Source organism: Melospiza georgiana, chromosome 32, assembly GCF_028018845.1.
Source record: "Melospiza georgiana isolate bMelGeo1 chromosome 32, bMelGeo1.pri, whole genome shotgun sequence".
NCBI classification, from domain to species: domain Eukaryota; kingdom Metazoa; phylum Chordata; class Aves; order Passeriformes; family Passerellidae; genus Melospiza; species Melospiza georgiana.
Window position 1 is genome coordinate 3,791,256 of NC_080461.1, and position 20,866 is coordinate 3,812,121.

Here is a 20,866-nt window from a genome sequence, read left to right on the forward strand (position 1 = left end):
GTCCAGTCTCCTCTAGCACCAGCAGATTCACACTGGGGAGAGGCCTAACGAGAGTAAGGAATGTGGGATGAGCTTTAGCCAGAACTCTAACCTGATCTCCCACCAGAAGACCCACACCAGGGAACAGCCCTATGAATGTGGGGAATGTGGGAAGAGCTTCAGGTAGAAGTCTCTCTTGAGCTGCCACCAGAGGATCCACACTGGGGAAAGACCATACAAGTGTGGGGAATGTGGGATGACCTTTAGTAGGAGGCCTCAACTGATCATCCACCAAATGACCCACACTGGGGAGAAGCCCTACAAGTGCCCTGAGTGTCAGAAGAAGTTTCACACCAGTTCTCATCTCCTCCAGCACCAATGGATTCACACAGATGAGAAACCCTTCCGCTGCCCTGACTGCGGGAAGGGCTTCAAGCACAACTCCACCCTGATCACCCACCGGCGCATCCACACTGGGGAGAGGCCCTATGAGTGTCCCCAATGTGGGAAGAGCTTCTCCAGCAGCTCTCACTTGACCAGACACGAACGGAGTCACCAGTAAAAGAAACCCTGCCCATGCCCCAACTGCAGGAAGACTTTCATGCCCAGCTCCAGCTTTATCCCCCATGGGAGAACCCACGTTGGGAAGAGCCCTGGTGATCCATGTTCCCTGTGATCCATGCTGGGAAGACACCTGTACCTTTTCTTGCCCCTGCCAATGTATGATGTGGGATGGAAGAACATGAGGGTCTGGCTATGGCCCTGTCATTACATTTACTCCCACCTCAGGCCATTGCCAGGGGCAGGAAAGGGACTCTCTCTCTCCCTGAGGAGAAGGGTGAAATTTCCAGGCTTGGGAAATTGTGGCCAGGAATACCCAGTGAGTTATGTTTAGTTTTCCCTGTAAACAGTTTTATTTATCCCTTCTGTTATCAATATTGTTTTTGTTCCTGTTTGTTCCTTATCTCGTTGGTGTTTCCACTAAATTGTTCTTATGCCAGCCCAGAATCTTTGCCTTTTTTGCTTTCCATGGGAGACGGGAGGGCAGTGAAGGCAGAGCGGTTTTAGTGGAGGCAGGAAATTGCGGAATCCCATTCCTGAACCCCGGCCCGTTGACACCAAGCATCCCAGCTGGTCCCAGCCCTGATGGCCATGGCAACAGCCTTGGAGCGGGTCCCTGGCTGGGGCTGTGGGAACCTCTTCCCTCTGGTGCCCAGGGACAGGAGTGGAGGGAACGGCTGCAGCTGAGTCAGGGCAGGCTCCGGTTGGATGTCAGGAAAATGTTTTTGCTCAGAGGCTGCTGGGGCCCTGCCCAGGCTCCCCAGGGAAGGGTCCCAGCTCCAGGGCTCTCTGAGCTCCAGCAGCGTTTGGACAGCGCTGCCAGGCCCAGGCTGGCATTGTTGGGGTGTCCTGTGCAGGGCCAGCAGTTGGACTGGAGGATCCTGATGGGTCCCTCCCAGCTCAGCCAATTCTGTGGTTCTGGGATCCTGTGAGCCTGGGGATGGGGCTGCCAATGGTTGCCATGGCAACGGGCTGTGGCTGCAGGCCTGAGCTGGTGTCCATGACAACCACCCCTGGCATGGGGTCTCCATGGAGAAGAACAACTCTGCAGACATAAAGGTCAGTGCAGAAGGAGGGGCAGGAGGTGCTCCAGGCCCTGGAGACCCAGGCACCCTGCAGGAGAGCCATGGAGAGAGGGGCCCTGCTCCCAGGCTGGAGCAGCCTGTCCCTGGAGGAATGCACCCCCTGGAAGAGTGACCCATGCTGCAGCAGTTTGGGAAGGACTGTTGTCCCTGGCATGGACTCACACTGCAGCAGTTTGCAGAGGGCTGCTGCCCCTGAAATGGACTCACATGGGAGAAGCTCCTGCACAACTGTCTCCCTTGGGAGGGACCCACGGTGCAGCAGGGGAACCACTCCTTTCCCTGAGCAGGGGCAGAGGCCATGGGTGATGAACTGACCATAACCCCCATTCCCTGTCTCCCTGCACTGCTGAGGTGGGAGGCAGAGCTGGAAGGAGGGAGGTGAGGGGCTTATTTTATTTCCCCTTTTGCTGCTCTGACCTTGTTAGTAATAAATGATTTTCATATCTTTAAGCTAAGCCTGTTTTCCCAGGACAGTATTTGATGAGTGATCTCGCCCAGTCCTTATCTCAACCCACGAACCCTTTATTAAATTTTCTTTGTCCAGCTGCAGAGGGGAGTGAGTGAGCAGCCCACATGGATGCCTGGCATTTGGCCTGGGTCAGTCCATGACACCTTGGTACCACAGGGTCTCAATGGACCCTTGGCTCTATGGAGTCTCTTTGGTTCCACCAGGCCCTGCAGGGCCACTTAATTCAACAAGGGCCCAAAGTTTCCCAGTGGTCTCCAGGATTCCATGAGGGCCTGCAATGTCAAAATGGACCTTTGGATCCTTGGGGGACACAGTGTCACAATGGGCTCTTTTGGTCCTACAGCTTCACAATGGCCCCTCGGTTCCATGTGTCCTGCACTGTTCCATGAATCCTTAGTTCCATGGGGTCCTGTTGTGTCACAATGGTCTCCTTGGTTTCATGGTGCCACAGTTGCCATAATTTCCATGGTATCACAACAGCCCTTGGATCCCAAGAGGCCCCAGAGTGTGACAATGGTCCTTTGCTTCCATGACACCCTGTAGTGTCCCAATGGTGTCCATGATTCCATCAGGCCCTGCAGTGTCACCATGGACAGTTGGTTCAGTGACACTCCACACTGTCACCATGGCCCCCTGGTTCCACAGAGCCCCACTGTGTCACTGTGGTCTCTTTGCTTTCAAGGCTCAGAAGTGCCACAATGACCCTTTGGTTCCATCAGGCCTTGAAGTTTCAAAATGGTGTCCAGGGTTTCATGAGCACCTTCCACTGTGTCACAAGAGACTCTTGGTTCCCTGAAGTTCTTCAGTGTCACAATTGACTCCTTGGTTCCATGAAGCCCTGCTGTGTCACAATGCCCATGGTTCCATGAGTGTCCATGGTGTCACCATCGTCTCCTTGGATCCCCAGTATCACCATGGTCTCCTTGTATCCCCAGTATCATCATGGTCTCCTTGGCACCATCCAGGCCTTGTAACAAGACGTAGGGAGCCATTTTGTGCCTTAGATGAAAGGCTGCAGCACTCATGGTTGTGAGGCTGTGTCCCTGATTAGAAACAAAAACCACCTGAATCTGAACACGAAATATCATCTCAAGTACCTTCAATACCAGCCTCGACAGAGGTAGAAAATACAAACAGGGATTCCCCAGTAAATCAAAAACAGGGACCATATTTGGAATGCAGCCAAATGCATTCAAGTGCATTCAAATGCACTCGATATGATGGGGAGGTGATAATCCCCTATTCCAAGAGTGAACCCTAGGAAGGGCTGACTATTGAAGGAACTACAGAGAACCACAATATAAGAAACGCAGGTGGCAAAGGTAATTCTGGGATAGGGAGACCAGAAAGCAAGAGCAGATGAAGCAGTGCAGTCGCCACCAAGAAGATCACGTTCACACGCTGTGGGCAGCAACCCCATCAGGCCGTGCCACCATCCCCTGGTATAAGAGGGGTTACGATGGTTCGTTTCACTGATCTCAGGGTGCAAAGACACACAGCAGGGCACTTTCAGTATTAGCCAAAACAAATGCACCTTTTATGGAGTGCCCACAGCAGATGCAACACAAGGATTAGAAAGGAGATGAAGGATAGAGAGACAGAGAAAAGGAAGGGGGGAATAGCTGCCAACAGAGAGATGAAATCTTCGTGGTCGGGCCAATAGATCCGTCTGGTCACATCGGAGAGAGTCTCAAAGTCTTTGGTTAACTCAGGGCTCTTTTATAATCCACCGCCAAGAGGGGAGGAGGACGGCACATGGAGGGAACAGTGGAGAATAAATCCATTGGGAACAGGTACAGACAGTCCAGTTCTGAACAGCACAAACCGGTGCCAGCAGTGAGCGGGGCCCGTGGTTTCAGGACTGGTTCCTATGGGAAACATCCCGCTTCCCATGGCAGACATCCCGCTCCAGTCAGGCCAGCACCCCTGGGTTAGAATTTGAAGGGTCTCAGTCTTAGTCCTTGGGGAGGGCTTCAATCTCCGTCCTTGACGGCAGCTGTGAGGCAGATGAGGGATCTTTGGACCATCTCTTACAGACTGACATCCCAACACATAAAAATAATTATGCCTTTCCCCTTAAAAAGAAAATTTACTGAATTCATAAAATTTAAATTATTTTTCCTATTTATAATAGTATTATTCTTTATTTGTATTACCAAATTGTAATATTTATATTTTAAAGTCCATACCTTTTTAGCAAGCAAAAAAATTATTGGTCATTGGTTCTAGAGTAACATAATTCCCTTCATTAATTCATTGAGCACTGTGGCTATTGATTTCTTCTTCTTTATGCTAATTAGTACCATTTAAAATCCTTCTGTGATTTTTTTTTTATCATTTTCACAGACACAGTAAAAAGGGCCATTTGGGGTCTGTGCAGAACTTTCTGGGGCACATTTGGGGCAGTTTTGTGTCTGGGGAGGGAATTCAGAGAGAACTTGAGGGTCTGGAGGAGACTTGGGGAGCCGGGTCGGCCCTTGGAGGGGCACTCAGGATTCCGAGGGACAGTTCGGGGTCCGGGGCAGCACTTAGGGGTACAGGGGCGCCCTTGGAGGTCAGGGAGGTGAATCTGGGGCCCTTAAGGGTCCGGGCGGGCCCTTGGGGGGCTCTGGCGGGGCTCTGTGGAGCGCGGGGCGTGATGGGAGTTGAAGGCGCGGGTGTATTGCAGTTTATCATGGCCGCCGAGCATCACGGGAGTTCAAGGCGCAGCTGCAATGGCTCTCAGTGAAGGCGCTGTGCATGACGGGAGATGAAGTCCCGGCTCCAACAGCACTGGACATGCGCCGTGGAGCATGATGGGAGCCGTAGTCCCGAAAGTGGCTCGAACGCGGCGTTTGCAGGCGCAGGAAGGCTCTTCGGGGAAACTTCTGCGTCCGAGCCACGACTTGAGGTCCTCGGGGGAACGCAAACGGTTCGGGAGCACTTGCGGGGATCTTGGGGAGCTCTAACCGGGCTCTTTAGGACGCAGCGCACGGCAGGAGTTTTTGGCGCCGGACGGTGTTCTTAGGGGCTCTGGGAGAGGAGGGGAGGGGAGGGGAGGGGAGGGGAGAGGAGGGGAGAGGAGGGGAGAGGAGGGGAGAGGAGAGGAGAGGAGAGGAGAGGAGAGGAGAGGAGAGGAGAGGAGAGGAGAGGAGAGGAGAGGAGAAAGTGGCTGTACCGGGCATCTGTGGGGTTGGGAAAACTCAGGGGGTCCGGGGACGCTTTTGGGATGTCCCGAATGGGCGCTGAGAGATCCTGGAGGGTCTGGGGGATACTTAAGGGACAAAGGGGGGGCGGATCCTGGGGTTCTGTGGAGTGCGGGGCATGACGGGAGTTGCAGTCCCAACTCCAATGGGGCTCAATCGGGCCGCGGGGCATGACGGGAGTTGTGGCTACCGTGGGCGCCGTCCCCGAGTCTGCGTTCTGTGGCGCTGATTGGATTCGGGCGATGATGGGCGGGAGTCTCAGCAAATGGGATACTGGATTCGGGCGATGATGGGCGGGAGTCTCAGCAAATGGGATGCGGTGGAGGCGGGAACAGCCCATTCAACCTCTCCAGTCCCTCCCAGTACATCCCAGTCCCTCCCAATACACCTGAGTTGATTACCAGTCCCTCCCAGTTCCCCCCAGTGTCATCGACACGATGCCCCAGTGTCCCCAGTCCTCCCTGCAATGGCCCCAGTGTCTCCAGTTTGACCCAGTATCCCCCAGTATTACTCCCAGTATGTCCTGGTATGTCCCAGTCTGTCTCAGTGCACCCCCAGAGTCCATTCCCAGTACACAGAGATTCCCCTTCAGCACTCCCCGTGTTCGCAGGTAGTCCCAATATCCCCCAGTGTCACTCCCAGTATGTCCCAGTCTCTCCCACAACGTTCCCAGTGTTCCCCAGTATGTCCCAGTCCTCCCCAGTGTCACTCCCAGTATGTCCCAGTGTCTCCCACAGCATTCCCAGTGTCCCCAGTTTGTCCCAATATCCCCCAGTTTCCCCAGTATGTCCCAGTCCTCCCCAGTGTTTCCAAGGACAGTTTCATTTCTCTCAGTGGCCATGGCAGCCAAACCCAGCAGTGGTGTCAGTGCAGTGCCCATGGCCACAGCCCCTTGCAGGGCCCAGTGCAGCTTGGGCTGATGATCCACCCTCACAGCTGGCCCAGGGCAGCTCTGAAGTGCCTTTGGGGCACCTGGGGCTGGCACACACCTGAGCAGTGTGTCTGTTTGCAGTGGGGAAACTCAGCAGTTTGAGATGGCTGCAAAAAGTACAAAAAGGGAAAACCCCTCTGAGGCTGAGTGCAGCCAGCTCTGCAAGCACAGCAGGGCCCAGGGCAGTGAGCACAGACAGGATGGGGCTGGGCAATGTGGAGCAAGGTTGTCCACACTGGGTCAGAGCTCCAGGCACAGCTTCTGTGAGCAGGCCAGAGCTGCTGAGGAGAGACCCTGGGTCAATATCAATCACAGGATGCTGCAATCACCTCTGCTCTAAAGAGAAATTTAATCAAAGACACCCTTTAAAATAGGAATGTATATTTTATTACTGCTCTTTGAAATCTTTCTCCATAACTGGACTAGGAAAACTTTAATGACCCTCTCAGGGCTTTGCTGTTGTTTACATCAGACTCAGTCCTTGTGAGTGTCTTCAAAACACTTCTCAAGAACTCAAAGTTAAATTTAAACTCTAAATTTTCTTGAAGGTTTAATGGGTCCCACAGAGGGACACGACTGAGAAATTGTCCCCAGGTTCCAGGCAGAGCAGAACGTTGGAGGCAGTGATGCCAGCTGGGGACAAGCATGGCAAAGGTGTCTCGGTGCTGAGCAAACCTGGATGTGTTTGAGGAATGCAAAGTGTGGAGAGCCTGGTTCAAACATGGCTTAACGAAAAAGGCCATGAAGGTATACAGCTGATGGAAAAGTAAAAGGCAGCTGTAAAGCAGCAGTTCCCAGGCTTGATTCTGTAAATAATTAGGTTCTCAAGAACATTTTTTATAAACAACAAGATTCTCAGATAGTCTTCTCATAACAGGTACACATTCTGTCCGTGGCTGCTCTGGGAACTGATAGCTGCTCTGGGAACAGATATGAAGGTTTTGAGAACTTTTCATATCACGGTGAGAACACTGGTCTTGGTTTCAATAAACAAGCCACAGGTATTGTAAACAAAAGGAGGGGTTAGAGTTTTCTCTGTAGCCTATCGTGAGCTCGAATTTTGCAATATGCATGAAGTTAATTAAAACTGTTATAAAAAGTGACTGATTTGATCAATAAATTGGAGTCTATGCTGATCAACAAAGATGGGTCGTCTCCCTTCGCTTCCAACAGCAAAGGGCCAAGGCCTGAGCCCCAGCCCCTGGCCAGGCAGATCCTGTCCCTCCCTCCTTGCTCAGGGCTCTTCCCGGGATGGGCACTGGCATGTGGGGATGGGCAATGGCAAGGGCAGGAGCATGGGGCGGCCCCTGCCAGGCTGCTGAGCAGGGACAAGGAGGCAATGAGGGCCCAGCCCTGCAAGGGTCACTTGTCCCCTGCTCCTGCCTCAGGCCCAGGCCCAGCAGCCATGGCCAAAGTGCTGCCCAAGGTGGCTCTGACAGGGCTGTCTTGCAGCTGCTGCCCATCCCTGTGCCCTGTGCAGCCCAGGCTGTCCCACGGTGTCCCTGCCCTGCGCCTCTGTCCCTGCAGGCTGTCAGCATCCCCCGGCTGCCCCACCTGGCTGGGCCCTTCCTTTGCTGACAGCTCTGCCTCCTGCCTGCCTCTGCCTGCCCACACAAAGCCTGGGGCTGATACCAAAAGGGTTCATTCCATTTTTAGCCGGCCTGTGAACTTTCAGCACAGGAACAAGGCATGCAGGGGCTGCTTTCCCAGCAAGGATGGTTGGAAGAGAAGAAGAAGACATCTGGCTCAAGGGTGCAGGGATTGAGAAAAGAAGGACTGAATCTGGGAACTTGGGGTGGGTTTTATGGAAATGGGTAAGTTGTAATTCACATTTAGGGACTGTATATAAGCAACACACTGGTAGAATTCCATGTCCACATAAGGTTAGGAGTTATCCCATGTTGAACCTTAAGCCTGAATAAATGATTCTCTCTGAAATAGCAATTTAGTGTTTGGTAGCCTTATTCTGATATTTCAGAGATTTGGTGACAGCAGGGCCTCAGAGAACCAAGGAGTCAGCTGTGACACTGAGCAAACTCATGGAACAAAGGGTCCTTTGTGACGCAGCAGAACCCCATGGAACCAAAATCCAGTTTGGCACATTGGGGCCACATTGAACCAATGGTCCATTGTGACACTGTGGATCCAAGGAGACCATTGTGACCCTGAGAAACCTCTTGGAACCAAGGGGCCATTGTGACACAGCAGGGCCTGGTGGAACCACAGGTCCATTGTGACACTGCAGAACCTCACGGAACCAAGGTGACCGTGTTCTACTGCGGAACCTCATGGAACAAAGGGTCCATGGTGACACTGCAGAACCAAGGAGACTGCTGCTGGCAGTGTGAGAGCTCATGGAACCACAACTCCATTGTGACACAGGACGGCCTGATGGATCCATGGGTCCATTGTTAAACTGTGTGGCCTCATGGAACCATGAGCCATTGTGACACAGCAGGGCCACATGGAGCCAAGGGGCCACTGTGGCACTGCGGATTCAAGGAGACCATTGGGACTGAGGAACCTCATGGAACCAAGAGTCCATTGTCCCACGGGGCGGGGTGGTCAGGGAGAGCCTTGGAGAGGAGCCCTGACCGAGAAGCAACAACACCACTGCTGTGAAGATCTGCTGTGAGAAAACCACCAAGAAGGTATGAGACTCAGGAAATATAATTATACAACAATATGAATACAACAGATATCTGTATATATTTACATGGCACAATTCTCAGAATAAATTAGATTTTAATCATAAATTGATATTTCTGTGTTTCTATATTGGTAGCACAGGTGTTGCAATTTAAAATAAATTTCATTTTTAAACATAAGTTAATGTTTGTGTATTTGTACATTAGTAGTGTGGGTGTAACTATCTGCAAGAAATGCAATGTTTCAACTGAAGTAAGTGTAGATTTGTGCTACCCAAAGCCATGAGTAGATGTAAATGCTGGCGGATTTTGGCCACGCAAATCTCCGGCCATGCCCAGCACATGCCCCACCTGCACTCGGGCTGGGCAGGGGAAGCGCAGATTTGGGCTGGCAGCAGAGCCCCACGTTGGCTCAGAACTCGCTGCAGAGACTGCTGAGCAAACTCCGGGGCTCCATGAGCACAGAATCCAAGCAGGAGCCACCCAGGGAGGACAAATCCCTCATCCCACGGGCAGCTCATTAGGAAAGTGCTCCAAGTGTCCCCCTGAAGCTCATCCCAGAGACCAGAAGCCAGCAGGGATCCTGATCCAGCTTTGGCAAATGAGCTGCAGCAAGGGGGAGGCAGCAGCGACTGTGACTGCTGCAGGCTGGGGATGAAGGAAGGGCCATGGACACAAGTGCTGAGATGCCCCAAAATCCAGAAGGAGGCTGGAGAGCTGGGAATCAACTTGGCATTTCAGTGCCAAGCTCTCACAGGCACTGAAATGATGGAATCCCTTTGTGTGAAGTGACCTGGAAAAACTGACAGGGAGTTGCTGCTAGGATCAGCAGTAGCAGAAAGCAAAAATGTACAAACACTAGGAGATCATCTAATATTCCCCACAAGCAATGGCTTCAAAAATGATCTCATATATTCAATATATTATAATATTTATAATATGTTATTATATTATATTATTATATATTATCAATTATGTTATATTATATTATATTAGTCAAAATATATACAATATAATATGCATGAAATTTAATGCACATGTATTTTTGGACAATTTTTTTTTAATATAGATTTTCATTTAACATATATGTTTGAAATAGTCTTTCAGCTTGGGAGAGTGAAGATTTACAACAGTGCAAAACCATCTGCCCACACAGCAGTCAGCCCCTGGGTGCGTGCATGCACACCCACCCACTGTGCTTGCTCTTCTCAGCATCTCGGGGCTGCTGTTTGCACAGAATTGGGATGAATTTAACTCAACAGAGCCACAAGTGGGGTGTCCAGCTTGTCATGAACACTCATGTGGCAATGAACAACACAGAGCTCTCAAATCACATTATCACAGGTTATTTCATTCCTGCTGTCCACTGTGGAACTCTTAAAAGACACAGAAAAGGGGTGGAAAACATTGGCATCATGCTACTGCTGGTATCCTCCTGGAGGAAAATCTCTTGGGTTTCTTAAGGTGGTAGCTTTCCAAAACCTACGAAAACTGCTCAGCACTGGTAGCCCAATTGTGAATGGTTTTCTTGACTTGGCAAAGCTGGGGTGTTACCAATGGACTCCGTCCTTGGTCCAAATCACCTGCCCTCACCTGCAGAGAAAAGCACCACCACCAGCAGCTACATCAGTCAGTTTTCTCAAAAAGCTGTGTTAAACTTGGGAGAGGAAAGGAAAACACATCAGACACTGTGGATTAATGACAAAACCCTGAGGAACAGTTCCAAAGCAAAGGGCAGCAGCTTCTCTCTGGGCCACTCCTTGTGCTCCAAGGCAGCCGGGCTGCCCTGGCTGCCCAGGACCCTGCGCCCCGCGGGCTCTGCAGAGCTGCACAGCGGGGAGGCAGCTTCGGGCACCTCAGCCCCTGGGCAGGAGGGGCTGCTTGCTCTGCAGGGCTGCCTGGGGGCAAAAGCAGGGTGCTGGCCTTCTGCTCTGGGCCCCAGCCTGGCCTTGCAGGGCTGATCCTGTTCCCTGTCTCAAATGTGCTAAGGACAGACTTGTTTGTTTCCAGCTCTGCACAGGTGTGATTTGCACCACAAAATACTGAAGGGCCTGAACAACAGACTCTGACTGAAGCCTCAACAACAAGACCTGAGCCAAAGCTGCCCTCTAGGTGACCTTCCCAACACAATGTTCCATGTATCTGCTCCTTGACCAAGTGTTATTATCAAAAGGATTGTTGCATCCATTCACTGGTGAAACACGTCTCCACCTTTCTGCAGGAGGAAAATGGACAAGGCCACACCTGGCCTTGGTTCCTCCTTGAGCCCTGCGCAGGCTCGGGGAGAAAAGCAAGAGGAGAATGACACCAGCTGTGCCCCCAGCAGAAGCTCTGGCACATTGCTCGTCCAGCACTGTCGGAGCCGGGCTACTCTCACAGCGCTCTCGGGAGCCTCGTGGCCGCCAAAGGTGGAGGCACCGCAGGATTTCCCGGTTCCCGGCCGTGGCTCTGCAGGGCTGGGCTGGGACAGCTTCCCCCAGCTGATGTGCAGCTCTGGATGAAGGGGAAACCATTGGGGTACCTGGTGATGGATCTTCCTTAATCACCAGAGGCACCCTTTTGTAATAATGCTGATGTGCATTGCTTAGCTTATCCTTTCCTGACTCTTTTTTGCACTTTTGCATTACAGTAAATTACACTGTTCCTTCAGCTGGTGTCTGTGTCTGCATCTCTGACCCTCTCCACCATCAAAACAAACACACAGCCAGTTTAGCATGAGACCTGCCTCTCTGCCAGCCCATCTCTTGGCAAACACTCCTAATGGCCATTTCCACAAATGAAATTCCCACTTTGCTACTTCCTTTTCTGCAGGCAGGTGAGAAAAGGAGCCACTCCCAGTTCTGGACACCTCCAGAAACCAGCTGCTTTCAGCAGTCACAACCCTGAAGTATCAACCTCCTTCCTTAACCTGCCACAGAGAGCTCCCACCAAAAGGCCTTTTGTCCAAGGATACCCACAGAAGAGCTGGAGAAGGGAGCAGTTTGAAACACTACTGCTTCAGAGTTTAAACCTGCCTTTATCAAATGAGCACACACCAACCTGTCCCAAAGGGAAAGCAGGCAGGAAAGAGAAGCTCCTCTCCCACAACATCAAACTCTGTGCTTCCTTCTGTTCCAGCTGGAGAGTGGAGGCCATGGGCTGTACTTCACTTTGGGAAGGAGCCCTGGGAATTGGCCTGGTCTGGGAGGACAGCAAAAGGAATTTCCCAAAAAGTAGGAAAAGATTCTCTGGAAGCATTAGATTATGACAGTATTTCTGGAGGAAAGGAAAAAAAATAAAAAGAACGGGGAACTTCAAAAAGTTCCCAGACTGAAATTTGTTTGCCAATACACCAACCCCAAAGTCTCTGTGGTGTGTCAGGAAGCTCAGGAATGTAGAGCATTTTGAGCAGACACTGGATAGAAGCAAGGTGCACAACCCTGCATAGGTTGCCTTAGACCAGAAGCATGCTGCCCTTGGGCAAACAATATAAAGAAGTTTGCCAAGATGTACCCCAGGAAAAGAGATGTGAAGCAAGATGTTCTAGGGATGTGAAGAGAAGATATGGGGCAGAATGTTCTGCTGACACTTTTGCCAATCTGTGTACCTGACTAAAGATATGTTGGCTCTTTGTCCTACACGTAGCACTTTGTAACCACTTATAAGTATTCTCCCGTTGCTGAACCCTGCATTGCATATAAATGTACCCTGAGATTTGCAATAAACTGAGCATTGATCATTACCTCCATGAAGATTGATCTCTGCCTGCGGAGGGCTCCTTTCTCTATAACCCCTCTCCTTTCCCCCGTCTCTCTCCCATACACCTTGTTTCTCTATCTGGCGTCCGTATACTTTCTTTCTTTACAGGAATGAACTTGCAAGGCTTGGATAAACACCACTGGTGTCCGTCCCCCAGAGCACGAGCAGCTCCCCAACAAGACTTCAAGACTAAGGGACAAAGCTTCCCCCTTCAGCTCTCCACAGCAGCTCTAGGGAGTCTCTCCCCACTGCCAGATCTCCTTTGTCAGTCTACAGTGACAAGTGTTGGCTGCAGGAGGCATTTGCATTGGAGCTCTCCCCAAATGGGGGGAAAAAAAGGAAGAGGTGATTCCTGTGGAAATACAAAGGCAACGCTGCTTGGGAAGACACCAGTGTGAGTTTGCTACAGCTCTAGGCCAAAAATGCCTTGAAGAAAGCAACATCCATCCATGGGGCAGCACTTTGGCTTTGATATCAATGCTAACAAAATTGCTTCCCATTCCTGCTCCTGTAGCTGACTCCGAATCACGAGAAATGTGCCAACTCTGCCAAAGACAGGCAGACATAGTGAAATAAAACCAGCTAGTCTGTGGAAAAGGAGACCACATGAATGTTTTCTAATCACCCCTTTTCATCCTTTTCCCAGCCAAAACAGAGCAATGTCCTTCCTCTCTGTCCCCGATGGTGACCCAGGCACGGGATGCAGAGTGGGGATAACCTGCTGTGCTGTGGCGTGCCGTGCCGTGCCGTGCAGAGCCGAGCCGAGCCGAGCCGAGCCGAGCCGAGCCGAGCCCGGCCAGCCCCGGAGCCGCCCCGCCCGCGCTGTGCCCGCAGCCCCGGCTCTGCCGCGCGCGTCCCCGCGGGCCCGAGCGCAGTGCTCCCCTCAGGCCGCGCGCCGCCGGCGCAGCCGCGGCCGTTGCGCTGCGGGCGTTGTGGCCACAGTCGGCGATCGATGCCATGGCGGAGCTGCCGCTGCCCGCCGGGCTCAGCGCCCGCACCTTCCCCGCCAAGCTCTGGCGCCTGGTGAACAGCCCCCGCGTCCGCTCCGTGCGCTGGGACAGCCGCGCCCAGGGGCTGCTCATCGACCGCTCCCTCTTGGAGCGAGAGCTGCTCAGCTCGGGCCGCGCCCACAGGGGCCGTGGCCATGGGCCGGCCCCGGTCCCGCACACCTTCAGGGCCACGCAGTTCCGCAGCTTCGTGCGGCAGCTCTACCGCTACGGCTTCCGCAAGGTGCCGGGCTGGCTCGGCTCGGCTGCGCCGGGCGATGCCGGGGCCTGGCTCCACTACAGCAACCCCTGCTTTCGCCGCGACCGCCCCGACCTCCTGCTCCGCATCAAGCGCCGGAGCGCGGCCAACAGGCAGCGGCCGGCGGCGGGCCGGGATGGCCGCAGGCGCCCGCCCCGCGGCTCCCAGCAGCTCCCCGGAGCGCGGCCGCTGCCGGACGGGCGGCACGGGCGCGGTCGCTTCACGCCGCTGCCCAGGGAGCGGCCGCCGCTGCCGGCCGGGCGCCCGCCCAGCGGCTTCCTCCTGCTGCACAGGGAGCGGGCGCTGCCGGACGGGCGGGAGCTGCGCAGCCCCCGGCCCGGCCGCCTCCAGCAGCACCCCGTGGAGCGGCCGCTGCTCGCCCGGCGCCCGCCCTGCAGCTTCCACCTGCTGCACAGGGAGCGGCCGCTGCCGGCCCGGCGGGAGGGGCCGAGCCGCTTCCAGGAGCTCTACGGGGAGCGGCCGCCGCCCGCCGAGCGGGCGGTGCTCGGCATCCCGCCCTGCCACTTGCTCGGGCTCCACGGGGAGCGGCCGCTGCCGCTCGGGCGGGAGGGGCCCCGCAGCCGCTCGCAGGAGCTCTACGGGGAGCAGCTGCCTCCGGCCGAGCGGGAGGTGCTCGCCATGCAGCCCTGCAGCTTCCAGCAGCTCCACAGGGAGCAGCAGCCCCCAGCCTACGACGCAAGAGGTAAGAAAAGAGTTATAACCTTGTTTTTCCAAAAGGTCCTGAAAAGTGACCGTTTGAATTATTTTGCCACAAGGCTCTGTCATTCTCGGCCAGAAGTTGTCAAGCCTACTAGGAAGGGGCACCTAGGAGGCCAAAAGATTCTCTGCCTGGTTTTGCTGTGTGCTTCCCGTGATGTTTGGTCCACAGCAGCACTAGAGCTCTGTGTCCCACAGCCACGTTGTGGAGCCTGACCAATGTGTTTGGATTCTTGCAGCCACCCCAGGCACTTCAGGGCCCAGCACTCCATCCGGCAGTGCAGCCTGTGCAGCATGGGCGGCCTCCAGCTCAGCACAGAACGAACCTGGGGAGAAGGAATGGCCACCAGCAGATCTGGGCCTTGCCGTAGAGAAAATGATTCGGGAGATCAGGAGGTCCCTGTCTGAAAGATCTCCCTCTGTGCAGGTAATTCCATTGGATTGGGATAAAAGGGCTGGACTGAGAGCTTTTGAATGTTGTTACACGGTTGAGAAGCAAAGGCTTCTTTAATTGAAATTACTTCATTATTATTTAGCTATTGAATTATTCTTGGTATTGAATTCTTCTTGGATTTCTAAAAGAGGGGATGAAAAAGAAATGAAGAAGAGGTTTTACTTGCTGGGAAAGAGGAGAAGAGTGTTTGGAGAAGTGGAACTGAAGGCCAAATGTCCCGTGCAGGGAGGGGCATGCCAGAGGTGCCTCTGTTGCAGCTGCAGCAGATGTGGGCTGTGCCTCTTTTGGGTGGGAAGGCCAAGGCAAAGCAAGGGCTGGGCTGCAGCTGCTGCTTCCTGGAGCCTTCTACTACTTCCCCATGTGTGTCCTCCAGGCATCACCTTGGCCCCCTGAATCCTGAGTTTAAAAGGCTTGTCATGTGGGCAGTGTTCCCTCCTCTGGTCTCCATGTCCTTTGGGATTGGAGAAGGACAGTTATTGTATCCCTGATATGATTCCAGCAAAATAGTGAGTGATCTTTGGGTTCCTTTCTTTCTGTTTTTCTGTTCAGGGCAATGTTGGTGTTGCCCCTGATTCTTCAGGAGGGGAGCCTGTGAACAGAGCTGCAGCAGAGGAAGCTTCATCTGGCACCGAGAGCTGCAGGAACAGTTCCCAGGAGCCCGAGGAGCCTGGTAAGGACAGAGCCCACACTGGTTTAGAGAGCTGTGAGATGGCTGCTCTGAGCAGGGTTGGTGCTTCCTGGTGCCTTGAGTTCAAATCCTGTGCTGGCACAACCTCCCTGAGCCCTGCCCTCCAGGCTTCTCCAGAGGCTCTGACACGGAGTCCTCTGCTGGGGCAGAGAGCAGGGAATAAACCTGACCTTGTGCGAGTTGTGTCACCAAGCCGTGTGTCCCAGTTTTGTGATGAAGTTGGTGGATAAATTTACTGCAGGGTGCCAGGGAAGGCCAGGCTGAGCGACACTTGAAGGAGCAGGGGAAAAAAAGAGCAAAAAGTCAGGGTAGAAGTCCAAATCACTGACTAAATGTAGTACCAGTCTGCTGGTATTGGTCCTGGCCCACAAGAAAAACAAGGAGCACAACATCAGAGGCCAGCCAATTGAAAAATCACTGTCACTCCAGTATGAGAAGGAAAAGCTTGAATGACCCCTGATTAGGGAGGCCTAAGAGGTGAGAAGGAGCACTGTGGATCCATTCCTTAGCCCAGCTGGTGCAGCCTGCAGGCCTTGTAGGGAGCTCTGTCCCTCCCAGCCCTTGCTGCCAGAGCTGATGGTTGAGTTGGAGCAGCTGCTGCTCCCTGCAGAGGGCAGTTTGTAGATGGCAGGTAATGGAGCTGGTTCAGGACTCAGCTTCCAGCACCTTCAGCTTCAGCCATTTCAGTGAGGACTGAGGTCTCTCTGTCAGCTCAGAGAAAGAACAAGGCTGGGCTTCCTTGTGGCAGCTGGGACTGTCTGTGTTTCAAGCTCTCCTGGGTGCCCTTTGCACTGCAGGGGCTGAGACTTCATTGAGATACTTCAATGTTTTGAAGCACACTTTTGAACCCTTGGAATGGTCCCTGTTCTTTTAAGGGCACATTGCTTCAAAGTGCCAAGTGAGAGTCTGCCTGTCAGGCCATCTTTGACAGCCCCTGGTAGAAGGACAATTGCTGCTCAAAGGAAAGGTGCACAAGGGCCAATATTGACTGAGCGTTCCCTTTGCTTCCCAGATGCCATCTGACCAACATCTTCAGGAGGGCTGCCCTGCATGGCAGGAAGAGACAGAGGAGAGCCTGTGACCATCAGGCAGGTAGAACTCCTCTGCTTGTAGATATGTTTATAGATTTCTATGGTTATTTATTAGTGGTTATAGTTCCATTTATAGATGATAGTGTTCTATTTATATAGACATTTATTGATAGATCTGTGTTGTTAAATGTGGATATGTATATAGGTATAGATATGATATAATTATATTTTATAATATATTTACATTTGTAGATTTTCAGAGTTAGATTTTTCTATGTGTAGAGTAAAATATTTATATATATATATGAAGTTACATTTATGAATGTGTATAGTTATATAGTAAGAAGAATGTTTAGATGGAGAGACAGATGGAAGGATTGCTGTTTGTGTAGGCCTAGGCTGCATTTGTAGCTCTTTCCCTCCTCAGCTGCCTTTTTCACCTCTTGCTTTTCCCCCGGTGCCCCCTGTGTCCCCTGTCCCTGTGCTGGGTCCGAGCTGGCGGCCGGGCCGGGTGGAGCAGCACTTCCAGCCCCGGCTGTCCCTGGAGCGGTGGGAGCTGCCGCTGGCCCCAGGCACTGTCCCTGAGGAGCTGCTGAAGGACGGTGAGACTGAGGGGGCTGAGGGGGCCGTGGCGCTGAAGGGACAGTGACCCTGAGCTGCTGCTGGGGCTGAGGGCTGTGGGGCAGCCGAGGACCTTGGTGGCACTGAGGTGACAGGGAAGTGGCGCAGGCTGGCAGGGTGGTGGGTCTCAGGGGACGGGATGGCTCAGAAGGGACTGAGGGGTGTGAGAGGACTGTGAGGGGCTGAAGAAACTGAAGGCGGCTGGGGCTTCACCGAGAGCATGGCGGGGATGAGGGGATGGTGGGGGCCAGCAGGGAGCACAGAGGGCTCCGGGACTGCAGCTCTGCCAGGCCTTGGAAGCAATTCCAGAGCCTCCACTTTTGCCACAGCTGCCATGAAGACCTTGAGGACAGCTGGAGACTGACGGGAGCCAGCAGGGAGGAGCTGAAGGCCAGCAGCGAGAGAATTGAACGGGGACCTGCTGCTGCCAGCCTGGAGAGAGCCCGGCTGAGGCCACAGGCCCGGGGAGGCAGGTGGGGCTGAGGCTGCCGTGGGCTGTGGCCGTGGGCACTGACCGGCAGGGCAGGAGCGGGCCCTGCCCGTGCTGGGGCTGCTCAGCGCAGCTGCCCCGGCTGGCACAGGGGCTGTCCTTGGGCAAGGCAGCTGTGCCAGCAGGGCCCGGGAGCTGTGCCGGCTCTGCCGGGCTGCGGGACAGTCCCGCCGCGGCTGCGCTCACCACAGCCCGGCCCGCCCGGCTGCTTTCTCTTTCTGACCCCCTGGGGAGGCTCTGACATTTCCTCTGCCCTGATGGAAGTGCAGCTGCTGCCAAGTGAAACGTCCCCATACTCACTCAGTGTTCCCTTTGCTTCCCAGATGTCCCATCTGCTGTCCCTGTCCCTGTCCAGGAGAGCTGCTCTGCACGGGAGGAGGAGACCAAGCGAGAGGCTTTGAAGATGGGGCAGCTGGGATCCCTCTGCTTTTAGTGTTCTTTACAGATACATGGACTTGAACATAGACAGGGATTATTACATCTGTATTTCTGTATGTGGGTTGCTATTTATATGGATTTATTTCCATGTGTATATTCTTGTATTTATGTATATTTATTTTGTTATGAATGCATTCTATTTATATATATATATATATATGTTTGAAATTACATATATGTGTATCAGTTTATCTCTGTATACATGGATATTGTTATATCTGTGTTAATATCTATTTCTTATGGGTACAGTGGTGTAGGTATCTCCTTTGATATGATTTTTGTTATATGGCTTTTAAAATAGGAATATTGGTATTTGTATAGGTATATAAGTCTATTTGTATAGGTATATTTATCTGTTTATGTATGTAATTCTATTTTCATATCTATGGATGTATTTTTGTATTCCTAGATGGGCTTAATCCTTGTAGTAATATGTAATAAATTAGGTTGTTAAACGCCTAATTGATCTTTGTGTATAGTGAGTTTTTGTAGAGGTTGACAAGAAATTAACTGAGGTTGGTATTTGTATATTATTACATACACAGGTTGTAATAATCTAATAAATTCCAGTTTTTAACCTAAATTGAGATTTGTATAGTATAGTTCTGTATTGTCAGTGTGGGTGTAGCACTTTGTAATAAATGACATTTTTCAACTGAAATTGATTCTCGTGTATTTGTGGATCAGCAGCGTGGCTGTAGCAATCTGCAGGAAATGCCATTTGTTAGCTGTGATGTGTGTTCTGACATTTGTACTACCCAAAGCCATGAGCAGGTGTAAATGCTGGAGGATTTTGGCCATGCAAATCTCCGGCCATGCCCAGCACATGCCCCACCTGCACTCAGGCTGGGCAGGGGAAGCGCAGATTTGGGCTGGCAGCAGGGCCCCGCGTTGGCTCAGAACTCGCTGCAGAGGCAGCTGAGAAAACTCCGGGGCTCCACTGAGAGTAGAACTCCAAGCAGGAGCAATCCTGGCAGGAGAAATCATTCACAATGAAAAAAAGAGAGAAAATGTGGCAAAGCAGATGTGGGGATGCTCTGTGAGGCTGATAAAATGTTCTGAATCACCCCTGCCTAGGCACGTCTTCTGCAAAAAGGTTTTGTGAAAAACTGAACACCTCCCATAAAATACAGATTGCTCTTTCTCCTTCACTTACCTTGCTGTGTGAGTGGAGACACTCTCTCCTTACCACTGAGAATTTTTGCCCTTCAGCACCTCACATTTAATCAAAGATGATGTACTACCTTGGCACCATCAATGAAAACAGCCCTGCCCTCGTAGCCGTGTTTGCAAAGTCTTCCCTCCTCCTGTCCCCACATGTGACAGACGGAACCATCCCCTTCTGTCCAAACTGTGCCTGAGCTGAGTGAGGGCTCCAGGAGCTCAGGAGGGTGCAAGAGCACTGCACGTGGGAAGGTTTAGCAAAGCTTCCTAAGCCCCAGTAAACTCTGGGTTTGCCAGTCTTCCCCTGCAATATTGTCCTATTCAAGAATGATCTTGGAGGACACTGTGCCTCCAGCTCACTCAAGAAAAGTTTGTTTTCTTCAAGGCTTGAATAGAGGAAAATGAAAATTGTGGTTTTTAGAGTGAAATTCAGGGGGTGGTGCAGCTGGGTTCGCTCCACTGTTTGCTGTGGGAAGTAGGGCAAAAGCTTTAAATTCCCAGCAGAAGCTGACTACCAGCCCACAAAGACCTGAATGAGGCCCAGGTGGGCTTGCTGCACGCTGGTCCAAGGGAAAAGCTGGAACAAAGTCCCCTTTTATTGCAGATGGAGCCTGTACTGGTGTGTCCAGGGCTGTCTGTGGTAAGACACGGCAATCCAGCCAGAAACTGTGGATATGAGAGTTCCAACAGCAACCTGCTTCTCCAGGGTGAGGGACGAGGCCAGCCCGAAAGCCTGGAAGGTGCTCTGGGCACTGGAGAAGGCCAGGCTGTCCTTGAGCAGGGATGGCCTTCAAAGGGGACCTCACACCTTGTGCTGCTGACCAAGAGCAGCTGGTGCCCTTCCACAAAATGCTTCTTTTGTCCAGCTCTTGGAAAATTCCAGCCAGCAACAATTCCTGCTGCTCACACCAGCCCTTTCCAAGCAGGAGGAATTTCAGCAGCAGCCTGATTGCTTAGTGGCAGGAGAATAAAATACTTAGCTGAGCGTTATCAACTCTCTGTCAGAAGCCACATCCTCAGCCCCTCATCTCCTCCAGTTTTCTCAGACGTGGAGGAAGCAGCAGGAAATCTCTGATCCTGGAAGGGAAAGCAGAAGGAGGAGAGGCAGTGACTGATCCCTGGGCCTTAGGAGCAGTGAGAGCCATCCAAAACAGGATCTCTGCTGGGCTGTGGAGATAAGAGTGACCAATCAGCAATGCTCTGTGTGAGACTGGAGCCATCTGTGAAAGTGAGCATGGAAATCTGACCTTGCAAAACAGAGAAAAGGTGTCCTTGGGTATTTGCCAAACCTCGCAGGGGCTCTGAGCCACCTGGTCTAGTGGAAGGTGTCTCTGCCCATGGCAGGGGTTGGATCTAGAGGGTCTTTAAGGCCCCTTCCAACTCAAGCCCCTCTGTGATTCTGAATTACAAACCCACAATGAC

General features: G+C 52.5%; 1 pseudogene; it reads left to right on the top strand.

The window, feature by feature from the left end:
- LOC131094972 (zinc finger protein 850-like) overlaps positions 1-20,866 on the top strand; it is a 590,323-nt pseudogene that overhangs the window by 506,284 nt on the left and 63,173 nt on the right.